Consider the following 16,925-nt stretch of genomic DNA (forward strand, 5'->3'; position numbering starts at 1 on the left):
AGTGAAGGTGGTAGATTCTGTGGAGTAGAGTCAGTTGGTTTGCTAGCTGACAGATCTTTTATCGTTGCACAAATAAATACCCACATACAGTAAGATTTATTCTCTAAATATTCAGGCATATTTTCATGACTTTCTTAGTGATCTCATTACTTTTAATAAAATTATGGAGTGTATATTATTGTCTTGCATATCACTTCTAAAGTAGTTACGTTTTTTGAAAACTACTTTATAGCAAGTATTTATAGAGAAGAAAATCCGTCCTTCCAAAAAAATCACTTATTTTCATTTTCCCATATTCCCCTGAAGTCCTTGTGCTTTTCCATATATAAATATATGTTCACAAAGTAGAATATAGCGTATTTTTTTTACTTGACATTATATCTTAAATTTAAGCCATGTTAGCTACTAGCCAACTCAAGAAGGCAACAGAAGGAAAAAATTATCATTTTGCAAATATGATTACCTAACTAGAAAAATTTAAGGGAATCATTAAACTATTAATGCTAATAAGAGTTCAGTAAGATTACTGGATATGAAATAAACACACAAAAAAGCTTATTTTAGTATATGAGCAACAGTATATTAGAAAATGTGATTACATGTATGATCCTAGTCAGAATCAAAAATAGTATAGTGTACCTCATAAAAAGCATAATAAAAGATTTGCAGTGACTTTCTGGATTAAAAGATCTTAAAGAAGATCTAAATAAAGATGAGCTATGTTTGTTACTGAATGAGAAGACAATACGACAAAGAGTTTAAAGTTTCCTAAATTAATTTCTAAATTTGATGCAATTCAAAAACAAAACAAAACAACAAAGCCAAGAGAGTTTGTGGGAAAATTTGACAGAATGATACTAAAATTAATTGAAGAAGTAGAATTAATGAGGTCAGCAGGATTTCCTATAGTGCCGTAAGGTGTGTTGGTATGGTGTTGGTACAGGGATAGACAACAGACCATCCAAACAGGAGAGAGACCACAAAAGGAGACCTTCGCATGCATGGGAACTTGTTTGTGACATTGGATTTAAATCAGTATGGAAAAAGCAGGCTGTTCAAAACATAATGGTGGGACAGTATGGTAAAAATAAAATTATATTTCTAAAAATTCTGGATGAATTAAAGGCATACCTTTTAAAGAGAGACTTTTAAATTTTTAGAGGAAAATATCCATATGATATCGGTAGATTGGGAGGATTTTTTTGAACAATATAAAAAGCCTAAACTATAACGGAGAAGAGTGATAAATTTGACTGTGTTAAAAAAACTTAAATGCATGTATAAGAAAGTATACCTTAAACAAAGGAAAAAGACAAACTACAGAATATGAGGATACATTCAGACACACATGTCTAATGAAGGATTAATATCCATTGTATATAAAGAAATCCTACAAATCAATAACAAAGAAGACAAAGACCTAGTAGAAAAATGGACAAAATATAGGTAGGTGAGACCAATAAATGAATTAAATTCTCACTAGTAATCAGGGAAATGCCAGTGACAGCAGCAAGATAACATTTTATACCACCATGTTGGTAATAATTTAAAGGCAAAGGTGTGGCAGCAGTTGATGTTTTATATGTGACTGTTGGATTGTAAAATTGTTACAATTGCTTTAGAGAGCAGTTTGATAGTATCTAATACTGTTGAAAGATGCTGCAGCTCAAGGTTTCAGGAGTTGCCATTCTGGAGTCTTCTAGAGATACTTTTACACATTTTCCCAAAGATGTGAAAGGAATGGCCATTCTACCATTGTAATAGCAAAAAAATTGGAAATAACCTAGATTTCAATCACCAAACTCTAGTATATGCACAGAATGGAAAACCTACAGAGGTTGTTATAAAGGATCTAAATCTTTTTGTATCACCATGAGTAAACCTGGAAGACAATTTTACATGAAAAAACAAAGTTGCAGAAGGATGTGTTCCAAATGATCCCATCTGTATAGATTTTGTGAACATATAAAGGACTTGAGGAAAGGAGGCATAGCATCCTGAGGAGAGAAGTTTCTCTGGAGAGGCTGAGAAACAAATGGGATTGGAAGTTAATATTTTAGCTGTATTTGTATCATTTCTTTGTGATCTGAAGCAAATTTGGCAGAATATTAACATTTATTAAATTTGGATAATGGGTACTAGGTATCTCTTAAGGTTTTGCATGATTCAAATATTTCACAATTGAAGGTTTTCAGATTAGGCTAATAGCATTGCAGTCCCCACTTAAACATGTCAGATTGAACACAGGTCATAGTTATGTCCTTCCCCTTCCAAGCCCTACACTAGTGTTGTTAAGAGAATATAGAAAGATACAAATAGGGGCTGGGGCTGGCCCAGTGGCATAATTGTTAAGTTTACATGCTCCACTTTGGTGGCCCAGGGTTTGTGGGGTTCACATCCTGGGCATGGACCTACAACTACTCATTGAGCCATGCTGTGGCAGCATCCCACATACAAAATAGAAGATTGGCACAGATGTTAGCTCAGGGACAATCTTCCTCACCAAAAACGAAAAAAGTTACAAATGTACAAGGACAAAAAAGAGGAAAAGAAACAAGCACAAATTGAAATTTTCAGTACAATTTTGGTTAGCAGAGAGAGATGAATGTATTATAACTAATTAGTGATGCGGAGAGAGCTGAATATGAATGCCTTTACAGAGGGATTCTAGGAAATATTGACCTGTATAGCCCCAGAATTGGAGGCCCCAATTAGCTGGGAAGGTTAAACTGAGAGATGGGACTGGTCGTGTAGGTAGATAGTCTAATACTTTCCCTAACCTGGTGTAATCGTTAAGGCTCTGGAAACAGGAGAAATTATTTGAAGTATTTTTTGCTGAGCTTGGTTCCCAGAATGCTGGAAGCCAGGCAGAAAGTGGCCCCATTCTTCTCTGGAGAAACTGAAGTGTGTTCTAAAAATGACCTACGAATATTAGCATTTTTGGCTCCCCCAGGGTAGAAGGAAAGCCCTCTGTCTGATTTAGGCACAAAAGGAATATATTTAATGACTTGCCGAATCACTGGGAAGGCTGTAGAACTGGGTTCGGAAAATGGACAAGAACAAGAGAGGCCAAGTGGCCAAGACAACACTCAGTCACACCAGGAAGGTGGCGTGTGCCACCCCTTGAGCACTGGATGTCCAGCTTGGCATTGCCACCTCCAGCACTTTAATGAGGGTGCTACTGGGCACCACAGCCACTGCTGCTGCCACCCACCACCATGTAAGTGGATTTGCTGCCTCTGTGCTCTCTGCAGACACTGTTTTTCAGTTCAGAGTCCAGGATGTGCATATCTCATTGGCTGAGGAGCAGGTTGTATGTCTGCGCCGAATCTGTAAGAATGGCTGGTTAAGTAACAATGTGGCATTTTTAGTTTCTCTTGTGGAAGACCGACTAGACTCTGTATAAGGCGAGGAATTTCTCTGGATATAGGAAGAGAGCTCAGAGACTAAACAGATGCCAGGCAGTCATAATTATATTTCCCCCATGTCCAGTTTCCCCCAGTAAACCAACTGGGTCCCTACCCAGTCCCATACAGGAAAGCCTACTTAGTAGTCAATAAGCCCTGCCCCACACAGACATTAAATATAAAATGATGGCCGGTGATAGCAGACATATGACCAGATGCCTTCTGTGTGAGAAAGATAGTGAACCAGAAGAAAAGTAAATTGAGAAAATATAGACACTGAATATGAAAAGAAGACTTTAAAAGTCTGTTTAATATTAGCAGGGATGAGACAAAATATTACAATGATGAAACAAGAATAGAAATTTTTTTAGTGGAAGAAATAGGACACAAAATTTCCTCAAAATTGAGTCCAAGAGTCAATGTGAAAAACTAAATAGTCTGGTTGGAAAGTGAAATTTAAAAAAATCTCCAAAGTACCTAAAAGAAAAAGAAATGGAAGGTGGGAGAGAAAAGAACAGAACCTATTCAGGAGGTTTGGTATCCAATAAATAGAACATTTACAAAATGAAAGAGAAAAGGAAGGAAGGGAAATTATTTTAAAAAATGATGGTGTAAAATTTCACTTAACCAAAAGAAGTATGTTTTTATATTGAAAAGGACCACTGGGTGTCCAATACAAGGACTGTAAAAGGACTCACATAGAGGCCACTCTGGCATTAAAGAGATGATCCTAAAAAATTCCTGAAAAGAACATGTAATGTGTAAAAGGGCAGGAATCAGAATATCATTGGACTTTTCCGTTCCAACAGTGGAAGCTAGAAGATAATGAAGTAATACCGTAAAAATTCTAATGGTAAATGTTTTGCTGCTTAGAGTTCTATATCCAGCCAAACCATCTGTCAGTTTGAGGCTAGACATGCCAAGACTCAAAACTTTTACCATCAATGTACTCCGTGGGTAGTTGCTGAATGAAGATAGTGGCCCATCAAAATGAGGGAGGATACTAAGAAAGAGAAAGATATGAGATCTGGGAAGCGTGGGGTCCATCCCAGGAAAAGAGGGAAGGACCTGTCAGGATGATGATGATGATGGGATGTTTCTGGGGATGCCTGTGCAGTAGACCTAGAGGTCAGCCGGGTTGGACTGGAGTGTGAAGATGGAGAGCTCTAGGAGAGAGGTCTCCGGGAAGAAGAAATAGAATTGATAGGGCATCTGTTGCTTCTCTTGTTGAGTTTAGGAAGAATTAAGGGTAGGTGTATAGAAACTAAGCAAGTGAACAAAAATGAAGCAATTATTAACTCCAGGAAAAATAAAGTAAGCAATTGAGCACATATAGCTATGCTGATGTAAATGAATGTATATATGGTATGTATGGCTATGTGATATGATTATGATAAAGACATACACATATCTGTACATACATATGTACATAGAATAGGGCAAGGGAAGGGGAGAGACAGACACTGGAACCATGCTTATTTCTCATCTTCCAAAACAGAAGTTGAGCAAGGAATGTCTAAGATTGATCAATCAAGAAATAGCATATGAGCATGTTCTTTAAGAACATGGAAATACTGGAGGGAACAATGCTATGAATTGAAAGTAGTTGCTCCTGGGAGTGGAGAGGATGAAGTAAAGCATTATAGAGTTTTTTTTCTTATATGCTGTAGTACTATTTGCCTTTAACTGGTGTGTGCGTTACTTTGATAAAAACATAAATGAAAAACTGAATAAATAGCATAGTAGTGAGTATCTTTGCACCATAGGTTTTCCTCCTTTTAGACTATAAATCACTCCTCAGTGTTTGTTGTACCTCTTGTTTTCCTATTCAAACGTAGTTGACATTTATCCTTAAGTCTCTCCTCAGGGCTGAGCGTCCTGAAGCTAAACAGGCCCAGTGTCCAGCCTGAAGCTCTTGTGGCTTAGTGGGCGGTGCATCAGAAAACCTTGGAAAATCTAGATGTTCTGTACGAGTGTCTTTTGGGGACCAAGGATGTGGTGGGGCTGTTAGGGACTTTAGGAGAAAGAGTGGATGCTGATAGCTCACAAGGAATGGGAAATCTGGCAGAGCTCAGGGGCCTGCTGATGGACTGAAGATTGCAGAGAGCTGCTCTGGGGGTGGGGAGAGCCCTGGGGCTCAGCGGAGGAAAATCCCTCCTGCTTCTGGACAACCACACATTTCCCAATGTTGCAAGAGAGATCACAGGCCCAAACATATGAATCTTTTCTGGTTTACCCACGCTGCTTTTTCCTGAAAGAGTTCTACCAATTTCCATTGCCTCTAGCACTGTGAACAGTGAATACTGGCACTCCTAGAATTTTTCCTAATGGGTCTGAAATGATGCAGTGTTGTTTTGATTTATATGTCTTTGTTGCTTATTATACCCATGATTGTTATAACACGAGTTAGGCTTTTTCTTGCACTTGTGTTCTGTTAAGAGAATTTTTCATACCGTGATGTATTCTTTTAAACCTGTTTTAACTAAGAGTTTGTCAAAAAACTTCAAAATCGGTTATTTTGTCAGAAAACTTCAAACTGACAATCCCTTAGTTTTTATTGACAGCAGAGCTGGTGTTAGAGGTAATAACACATAGTACAATCATGATTTCTTTAAAGTAGAGAATCCCTGTGTTGATATTTAATCACCATCAGTTACCTACAGTGCTCTCAAGGGGTGCTGTAAAAGGATATCAAGGCAGGGGATCGGATGGGGTGTGGACAACTGCCTGGAAGAGGCTATACCCAAATGCAGTCTTGGAGGAGGAGAAAGAGTCAAACAGGAGAGCAAGGGATGCACAGGAATAAGCCAAGAGAAGGAGGGAAGGGAATTGTCAGGTTGTGTTCCAGCAGAAGGTGCTACTCACTTTCTCTTGAAGGTTCGTGAGTGCGTTCAAGGTCCATTCAAGGAACTGCAGCCGGACCTCTTTCCCTTTGACTGGAGCTGAAGGTTCAGCGTGTAAGAGGCTAGGCCGTTAATCAGGGAGATCTGCCATGCATTTGCGAAATTCTTCTTTTACCGTGAAAGCAGAGGGAAGCTATTGTGAAGTTTTAAGCAAGAGAGCGTAAGTGTTGTGCTTGTACGTACTTTATAAACACTCAATATTGAATAGGCACAGTGATCAAATTTTAAAGCCACAGCTAATGCAAACACACAAGAGGACATTTTAAGATCAGACTTACCGTTCCAGTTAGAGGATTTATTTCACTTTGCCATAGAAATGAAAAGGTCGGCCCAGAAACCAAAGACGACTTCTTGCCACCAGGTTTGATCTTTGAACACTTGGTTGGTTTGCATTTTACTTCACTTTTTTTCTACTTTGTAGAAAAGAAAGTTTATGGAAATGAAAGTTGAATGAAAGTTGAAATGATAAAGTTAATAAATTTGTGAGTAAAATCTCATTTAGAATTCAGGGACTTTTAAGTTTAGGGAGAATAGATAAAAATAATTTTATTTGAAGGCTATATATAATGTGTATGCATGTTTATATATGTGCATAATGAGTAAAAACACCAAACAAAAAAAAACCTGGAGGAATGTCATGTGCATTGAATTAAAGTTATTTGATTTGTTCTTGTCTTAATTTTTGTTAACAAGTTGCCAGAAACATTTATACAGGGCTCCTATTTTCAGAACCAGGATGTATATAAAAGACGCAAAATGTGTCAGTGGTGAAGTATTTCATCAAGTACTTATGTCAGCTTGGTGAGGGAACGTCCTCGGCCTCTCCCGAACAGAAGAAGATTCTTTCATTCTTCTTCACCCACCCCTGGCCTTTCCTTTCTGGTTCTGTAAGTCCTGGATGAGGTCTGTTCAGAAGTGAGCTATTCTGTGTGCTGGATCCATTCTCTCCTCTGTTCTTATCACTCAGTGTCTGTTTTACTGTCTGTGTGCCCAGCCCACACACAATGTCTGGAAGAATACACAGACTATTAGGAGTGGCTGCCATTGGGGTTGGGCTTGGGATGTCTTGAAGAAGAGACCTATTTTTCACTTTTTCGGCAACATTTCATTTTTTTTTTTTAGGAAGAAGCGTGTGATTCACTTATTTAAAAACGTCTTTGAAAACGAGGGCAGCATTGGGGAGACTTTTGTATGGGGAGAAAATTATTTGAGGGGCCAGCCTGGTGGTGTAGTGATTAAGTTCTCATGTTCTGCTTCGGTGGCCCAGGGTTCACCCATTCAGGTCCCAGGTGTGGACCTACGCACTGCTTATCAAGCCATGCTGTGGTACGCGTCCCACATAAGATAGAGGAAGATAGGCATGGATGTTAGCTCAGGGCCAGTCTTCCTCAGCAAAAAGAGGAGGATTGGCAGCAGATGTTAACTCAGGGCTAATCTTCCTCAAAAATAAAAAGTTATTTGAGGGTAAAAGATAAAAATTATTTTGACCATCATTAATTTGATGGCAATAATTTTTAATTGCTGGTTTCTGTTCCCTCATATCTGTGCCATACTAACCACCCCTCCTTCCATTTTCCTGTGAACGTGTTTACTTACTTTGCTAGGATTTTCAGTAACTGATTCTATTTGTGTTAGTTTACGTTTAGTTATTTCATCATGACGGTGCCTTATTCAATTCTGACTGATTCACTTCTTGTTGCTCTTTTAAGAGACTTACTCATTTTTATGGCTATTTTTCATTCCCTTTGATAGTGAGTGGATAGAAGGGAGGAAAGTCAAACTGCCATTATTTTTCATTTACTACTGTTGTGAAGGCTTTTTAAGAGAGAAAGATAAGGCTGAAATCTATATTAAATTTTGGTTATGTGGACTTTTTTTCTGACATGTCTCCCTCAACACTGGTATTTATGAGATAACCATAATTACATTTTAGATTATAATATAAATTCTGTTAATTTGTCAGTTAATTTCTAATTCACTTTAGCTGAGATCATGTGACTTCTGTTTCTAATGATTCCATTTCAAGGATGCTGAGCTTTGATGCTTTGGGGATAAGGATTAGATGGATCCCTGCCCTCAAGAACCTAAAAATCTAATTGGAGAGAAAAGACCCACCAGCACGTGTAGAGTTAGTTGTGGATTTTTAGAAAGTAGTAGAAGGAGAGGCATTTTCAGGAGGGAGGGTGCTCTGATGCAAGGAACGCGGATGGATCAGGCCCCTAGAACAGTGACCCAGTCTCTTCTGAGTGGCAGGGTCTTCAGACACAGGTGGTGGTGGAGAATCCGTCTCTGCGGGTTGCTGTAGGGAGTAAATGAGGGGACAGTAACTGGTGCATAATGGGTGCTCAGACTGTAGTCACAACTGATGGCAGCAGATTGTTGAAGAAGCGTGTTCTGGAAGGACAACATGGTGTAGCAGACAGGATAGGAGTCTGGGAAGGAGGAAATCTGGCTTCAAGTGTGGGCTCTGCCCCTGGCTGTTTAACCTTTGGTGGACTTACAGTTTCTGGCCCTGAGATACCACGCGTGGAAAATGAAGGGTTCAGACAAAGTGCTCTTTCTAATAACTCACAATTTTAAGTTCTGAATGTAAGGTCAGAGAGGGCACCCTCAGTTCAGGTCCAGTGGTCCGGTAGAGCTTTATGAAAAGATGCCACAGCTTGTCTAGGGCAGACCTATTTCCTGCTGTTACCGGAAGAAGGAAGCAGACTGCGGGCAAGTGCCGCTTAGTCCTGAATTCCAGGCCTAAATTACACAATAACAGGGTGATAATTGAGGAGCCACTGAAGGTTCCCGAAAGACAAGTGACGTGACCAGTGTAGCATTTTAAGGAAGCTAATTATCAGTATATTTTTCTCCCACTGGATGTATTTCCACTGGATGTAGAGATTTGTGTCTGGGTTGGACTTCAGGAGTGATACTCAGGCTGTACAGGGAGGCAGGCCATTTTTCTTTTATAATGTATCTTCAAAGTTGTTTTTCTACCATAAATGCTCTAACTGCCAGCCCAGTATTTATTGCGATAGAGCCCCCTAGGTTGTGAACACTTTGTGTCGGACACAGTCTACTGAGAATGGAGATAGTCACTTCCTGGGGGTCGTGAGGACTGAAGGAATGAACGTGTGTCAGTGAGTGAGATGGCTGGCAGAGTCCAGCTCTCCCCAGCCCTCTGGGCAGAGAGTTTATGCTCAGAGATAAGAATACGGTGAAACAGACAAGTAAACCATCTGCAATCTGTATTTAAGGAAATGCTAAGGCGACGTGGGGTGATTTTGTGTTTTGAATTTTCTCTTTTAAGTTCTTGTTCTTTGGATGGTATTTTAAAATCTGAGTGAAATGTGGTTACTGTTGACATTAATCATACTTAATAATGATTTGGATATTAGAGTTGTGCATAGATGGAACTTTATGTTCTCCCATTGTTCTTACTGATGCTACTGTCTACTCTTCCTAAGCTAAATTTAAATGTGCTTTTTAAAGTTCACTTTCTTAACTTCCTTTTGGAATATTAAGATTCCACTGAGAAAACCATGACAGCTTTAATGAAGCCATTTGTGGCGTTCTATTTTACTGAACCTTCTGGTTTCCTCCGCTCCCCTCTTCTTTTCCCAATGAGATTATAGGGACTCAAGGGTGGAAGTGTTCCCCCTTGGTCTCCTCCTTTCATAGTGACCAGTGCTCACACAGTGCGTGCTGGCAGCCTGAAAAGCTTAGTGGTGGGATTCTCAGCTGCAGTTCCTCATCTGTGGGTCCAAGGCAGTTTCTGTGGCGTATCTAGTTTAAATCTGACAGTACAGTTCAGACCATCTCTTTCCCTCCTGCCCTCAGAGGAGAAAGGCACTACTACTCACTCTTCCTCTCTGGGTTAAATATACAGTTTCAGTTCCTTGAACCATCGATACTTCGTAGCACTTTAATCGTGCTCTCCAGAGTGTTGGTCTGTAGTGCAAATGGTGACCTTCTTCCATTTAGCCTGAATCTCTGCAGAAAGAGGATGGTGAGGACAAAGGGTGAGAGGCACGTGTACCTGGGAAAATAGGTGCGTCCGAGGAAGGCAGGAAAGGCGAATGAGGGATGATGAACGAGTGAACCCGTGCTTAGTTCGGGCAGCCTCACCTGATCTTCCAGGTCACTATAACCTTGTGAAGGGGCAAAATGGAGGCTGTTAGGCATGGGGGGACTTCTGTTGTGAAAATTAAATATACAGAAAACATCTGGAATTGAGGAAGTATAAGCGATTGTGTTAATCATCTGTATGAAGTAATTATTCAAATCCTGCTAATCTTATAATCTCTAGGACTCTACACTTTATGTAGGCTTCTTTGATTTCATGTTAATCAGCGGATTTAGCACAAGATCATCTCACTGGAAGGACCCGACATCTGTTGAACTTTGACTTATTCAGTGATTTGAATGGTTGGAGGTTTAACAGACCGCAACATTTTATAATTAGTATTCAGCCTGTTGTTTGTTCCCAGATCGTGTGTATGTGTATGTGTGTATACATATATATTTTTTACCAACGTAATGATGGTAATCATGGGTTTATCTTTTCTCCTAAATTTTTTTCTGACTATAGAAGTTATACATACTCATTTTAGAAAATAAATAATATAGACAAATAGCAAAAGGAAAAAAGCAGAAATTGTTCATAATCCAACTGTCTTAAGACAAGCATTGTAAATCCTTTGGCAAACTTCCTTTGGCTTGTTCATGTGTCTATCTGTAACATTTAAAAAAAATAGGTAAATTTATGACATACATATAATTTTGTTTGTATCTTGAATTCTTCTAAAACTGAGCCTGCCTCTCCCCAGTTACTAAGTTCAGTAGAATGCACAGTATAAAAATGTTCTGTTTTTAACAAAGTGAGTTATGGCAAAATCAGTTAAGAAATTTTAATAGTTAGTGTGGCTTTTTTTTTAACTGCAGATTTCATGGAACTTTTAATATACTAACACATATTATCATGTCCAAAGGGAGGTGATATATGATATGTGCCTGCCTTATTTAATTACGGAACCCTTTTTTATAGATTAATTACTTGAAGAATTTAAAGCACAGTTTGGGAAAAGTCGACACGCGTTTATTTCCCCCTGTATTGGAGACATTTGTTGGTTGTCCCCCGGCATCCATTTCTCACATTCTCTTTTCCCCAGATCATGTTTGGTAATAAGTTACTTAGCACCAGATCATATTTGAAAATCAGCTGTTCCGTACTAGGTCACAGTTTACAGTATCAATGAATACGTTTTTAATGTTTTTTAAATGAATATTAATGTACAAATTAGTACGTTAAAGACACTCATTGGCTTCCTGGATCTCGTCTGATCTCTTGCTATCCTGCTGCCAAGCTTGGAAACTCTCAATGCCCCTGATGAGTTGGTGAGCTCCGATTTCTCTTTCTTGAAAGTTTACTGCACTTCAGACTCTTCCTATTTTTCCTCTGGTAATTGTGATTCACTGTTACCTTTTACTCTTTCTACCTTTTACCTTCCTACTTTAAGCTCCTCAAACCTAGCTCTTTTGTATTATATTGTTTATTGCATAAGTTTAGTCATATTTGAAGATAAGTGATAAATGTTCACATTTATTTCTGTTCTCCTTTATTTTGCCAGCTATTGAATCATTTCACTACCCATCAATAATTCCACCATGCAACTTGCTCCAGACCTTCTTTCTGTCTCCCCCACCTTCTGCCATCAAGCTTTCTGCCAAATTTTCACATTGTTTCCTTCACTCCCAGCCAAGCAAAGTATCTTCAAGCCTTACCCAGGCCTTCGACATGTATCTTTACTTAGGAGGGCGGGTCGGAGGCAAATGTTATTCTCTCTTGGTTCTTGCTTTGGCCAAACAGGTGCATTTTAAATTGCTTTCTTACCTCTAAATCCAAAGGTAACTTTATCCCTTAACATGTTTTGTATCCATAGCTTCTTTATTCACTTTGGTAATTTCAGCACAAGGTATTGGAATCTACTTTGTGTCCATTGGTGGTGCTTTCAGATAGTGAGCGTTTTGTTAGCAGGAACTAGATTTATCTACTTCTCTCTTCCCAATTCTGCCTGCTTTTTGTGGAAGAGACAGACCGGAAATGAAAGAAGGCGGAAATTCCAGTCTGAAAAGTTCTGTGCTGATTCATGAATCTGAAATTATCCACAACATACTGAGATATGTGTGTGTGTGTCAGGCTAACCTGAAAGAGCAAGGCATCCCTTTTATTTGAGACCTTACTTTAATGTGCATGAAATTCAAGAAAGCTGAGAAGGGATGTAAAGAAAGCATTTTGCCTTATTTGGTTATCTTAGCTATTCTAATGTTCAAGCATTCTGAAGTTATGTTTCTGTTTTTCAATAAAGTTTCCTGTTGCTTTCTAAAGCGAGAATTCTAAATCTATATATACAACTTCCTAAACTGTTTCCATTGACACTTTCCTAAATTCTCATATTTTATGTCTCTGGATTATTGGGGCATTTGTCTAGTTATTCATCATCAAAATTCCCTCTCTTGCCCGGAGACACTGAGAACTGGCCCCGTAGTCGAGGCTATACCAGTTAAGGAATGTAACAACATCCCATTTTGGAATATGGAAGTATTTGATGAGGAATGCTATATGTTTTAGTGAATATACCATTTTGTACTGTAAATTATTTCAGGACAGGAACTGTGGTAGTTTTTTGTTTTTCATTTTTTTCCCTTCCCACATCTTCTGTGTTGCCTTTAACCTGTTCCTTATGCCCTTGGCACAAAGAGTTTCCCATGTTGTCCCTTTCATTTGGTTCCTTCAATTATTTATTGTTCTGACTTCCTTACCACCCATTTATTTCTTGGAAAAAAATTATTTTTCCCTTTTTCTGCTTATTAGTTATTCATTGTAGAAAATAGATAAATAAGGAAGATATCAAATGAGCACTTGCATATATTTTATCTAGAGTTTAGGGGGAGAGTCATGAATAGAGATTTGGAGGTATCTATGTAGAGATGATATTTAAAGGTGCAGGTACCTGTGACATCACCAGGCAGTACTAGCTACCATGCAGATACCTCCCCAAGTAATTTCATTATTCTGTCTTCATTCCGTTGCACAGGCACCTGTGATCTGACCAAGTCACAGCCGGCTTTCCATAGTCATATTTTGACTCCAGCATACCCATGCCTGCTGTGTCATCCTGATGCCCTGTGTGGCCACATGCATCATAATACCAACACCCTTTACATCCCCTTCCAAAAATGTGAAGAATGGTAAGAGAAGTAAGCCAAGGACACCATCCTGGAATCACTAGCTTTGCACTGGAGCCCAACAATGATATTGAGGAGCCAGCAAAAAGAAAGAGGCAAGAGAAAAATGAAGAACATGGTTATCATGGAAGTGCAGAGAAGAGAGAGTTTCAGGAAGGAGGGAGGGATCAAGAGTGTACATGTCTCAAAGAGCCAGTATGACAAGAACTGTTTTTACACCTGGAGCTTCCCTGGAGGGGAGGGACTGTTTCCTCAAATATCCTCGCACCCAGTGTGTACTCAGTGCTCAGAGAGAATGCAGAAAAGCTGGGGATGATTTAGAGGAGAGGAGGAAGCACTTTTCCTAGAAGATTGGCGTTATCAGAAAAGGGCGAGGGTTACGATGTGATAAACCTTGAGTGATGAAGGCTTCCAGCTAGTAGAATTTGGGTGCGTCGTCTTGTTTTCTGAATTCCGTGAACTCGCTGAACTTAAACAATGAGATTGGGATTCTAGCTGCATGGATCTACCGTGGAGTCTCAAATAGTACCTAGAGCTGTGGTATGAAACTTGTAACAAGGACATTTTTTGTATAGTTTACTCCTTCCACAGATGCAGTTGACATGCTGTAAATTAGTATTGCTCTTCTATTTAATTCTGTTGCTTTTTATCTTATTTAATAATGCTCAGGCAGGTTTGTTGACAATTACGAGAATTGCAAATAAGTGTCACCAGGTGTTTGCTATTTCCATTAACCCTAAGGAATAGGTTTTAGGTGTTACTGATCTGTCATCATATTGCACACGTGGATGCCATCTTTATTTTTGACTAGTAGTTTAATAAATGCAAAGCCTGCATGTTTCTACATATGCTAGTCAGTGTCCAAAGTGTATTGCGCCTAAATGGGTTTGGTGGTATAAATAAGGATGGAGAAAGAGAGGGAGAGGGAAAGGAAGAGAGAGAGAGATGGAGAGGATGAATGAAAATAGGAAAGAAGGTCCTCATGACAGAAAAAAATAAAGATCTGTGACTGAACTTAGCTGTCCCTCTTGAGCCTCGTCCGTTTTCATGGTCAGTAACTGTAGGCACTCGCTCGCCTGTGTGCCCGTCCGTGTTTTGAAATTAAAAGAAAACATTGGGTTGTTATAACCAAGATGTGATAGGAGTCTTGGCATTTCTTTTAGATTGTGAAGAAATGTTTGTGTTGAAATATAAGATTTTTTAAAACTCATTAAAAAACATAGGAAGCATGTGAGCTGGTTCTGAGGAGGAGCACTGGGAGTGGCCGCCAAGACTGGGCATCTCCAAGTCAGTTCTCGTTATCGTACTGCAGCGCTGGCTTTCGGTTTCCTCCTACTGTGGATGTAACTTCACATATCCTAAGAAAGACGGTTCTGCAACAAACTATGTTCTAAGGGAAATGAAACATGTCAAGAATGAGTGTTTCTCATGGTGGGATTGAAAGAGAAGGAAAGCTCTGGGGAGGGTATGGGATGTATTTGGATTTCTGTGAGCTTGTGAGAAATGTTGAAAACATCTGATTTTTATAAGAATCTACTTAGAATTATTCTTTATGCTAGTATATTTTTTCTTTGAAAGACATTTCATTGCAATAAACAGCTTTTTCCCCCTAGTTACAAAATAACTCATAAATTCTGGTTTTGGTGGTCAAAAGATATTTCTTTTGGAGACAGGCTGGTATTTACTTTGCATTTTGGTTCAGTTGACTGCTTTTCCTTCCATTTTATGAGGAGCACTCCTTAAACCTTGGCTGTGGCCATGTATGCTGCCCCTCCCTGCCTTTGGAAGCAACAGTTAGCACATACTCCACTTGAGGGCTTACAGTTCAAGAGGAGCAAATAAAGTTCTGAAATGTAAAGGAAATCATAGCAGTCTGATGGCAGAAGCATCTAGAAAGCTCAAAAGCCAGGTTTAATTAGGTAGTGATGCAAAATCATTATCCCCATCACAAAAGATGGGGAAGAGGGCAGCCAGAGTGAAAACAATTGGCGTTTATCTGACCGGCAGCCCAGACCAGCCCGTGCGAGCCCAGCTGGAGCTCGCTGGCGCTGCATTCTGCAGGCGGCATGCAGTTTCTGAAACACCCCTAAATGTTCCAGCCTTTAAATAGCAGCGAGGCTTCTAAAATGATGCTGCGTACTGCAAGAGAAATTAAAGCGGCTGCCTCAGAGGCAGGAAGCCGACTAGCGAGATGCTTAATTATCCTGGAAGTAAGTGCTTGTTACGTTGAGCGGAGCGCAGCTAGCGCGGGTCGTCCTCAGGGTGTCAGCTGTGATTTGTAGACAATGCAGCCCTGTCAGCTCACTGCTGGTTCAGCAGCATCTTTCCAAACATGTATTTGGCAAGAATTTAAAGGCCACCTCTTTTGTAATTTGTGGAGCCTTGGAAAAGGGTCCTCTGCCTTTATTTTCAGGATGTACGCAACCATGCAGGGTTTTGTACTCAGAATTTGTGCCTCTTGCCTCCTGACTGACGTGCTCATGAGGAAGTTGGTGTTCTTCGCTCGTCACCTGGAAGGATGTTAACAATTCTCTGCCGTCTGTTGGGGAATATGGAGAGGTTTATCCAGAGCAGCATTTTGTTTCTGCTGTCTTCATAAATTAGCACCGAAGGGTGGGGTAGGTTGCAATGCGTAAGAAAATGCAGGCATTTTGGTAATTAGTGAAATATTTCTAGCTTTAAGAGTAGATGAAACTACGGAGAGCTCGGGAAGAGGTGGTGGTGAATGCTGGATTCATTCTAAAATATTCCTCATCGGGGTAAGTAATAAAGTCGAGGGAAATACGAAAGAGGGCTAATGGGTATAAAGGCTCCGGGAAAACCCTGTTTATTTTGTCTCTATTGTATTTGCTTTTGCCAACTATGTTAAGCCTTTGTAAAGAAACAAAAAATAAGGATTTTGAAACACAGAAGGTGTTAAAAAAGTGAGTGTTGCAAGATAGTCAATAATTTTTCAATTTTTAGTCTTGTTAAAAAACTGTGCATTGCTCTCATTATCGAACTCTGATTATGTCCCCAACTTCTGGTCAGCACGGTGGTTCATGACATTCTACATTGTTAGAGGTCATTGAAGCCTGTACTTGGGGAAGGAGCCTTATCTCCTGGAACAAGATCCCGCGTCTGTCCCCCCCCCATCCCCCGCCCCCGTGTATGAAACAGTTCCATTAAGCTGAAATATTAAGTCTTTTAAAACATATATAATTTAAGTGATGAATTTTATTAAATGCTTTCACTTTCTTCCTTTCTCTCAAACCTGCTTTATGAAAAATATGAGTTGTGAACTGTGTACCACAATCCATTATTGAGTCTTTTATTTCCTCGTGTCTGGTTTTGGCAATTGCATGTTTATTTTTAGATGTACTTATCAAATACTAATTCC

General features: G+C 39.4%; 1 protein-coding gene across 49 annotated transcripts in view; it reads left to right on the forward strand.

The window, feature by feature from the left end:
- The window catches only part of SIPA1L1 (signal induced proliferation associated 1 like 1), a 359,658-nt gene that overhangs the window by 207,273 nt on the left and 135,460 nt on the right, over positions 1 to 16,925 (forward strand). For 6 of the 49 annotated variants that reach the window (XM_070249965.1, XM_070249979.1, XM_070249980.1 and 3 more), the window contains one exon: positions 13,396 to 13,549. The exons of 38 other annotated variants lie outside the window; for them this stretch is intronic. The gene's annotated coding sequence lies outside the window, so the exon portion shown is untranslated. Of the gene's footprint in view, positions 1 to 13,395; positions 13,550 to 15,481; positions 16,306 to 16,925 lie in introns of those variants that run through there. 5 more of the 49 variants (XM_023628024.2, XM_070249993.1, XM_070249966.1 and 2 more) reach the window with 3 other exon arrangements.

Source organism: Equus caballus, chromosome 24 (genome assembly GCF_041296265.1).
Source record: "Equus caballus isolate H_3958 breed thoroughbred chromosome 24, TB-T2T, whole genome shotgun sequence".
Taxonomy (NCBI): domain Eukaryota; kingdom Metazoa; phylum Chordata; class Mammalia; order Perissodactyla; family Equidae; genus Equus; species Equus caballus.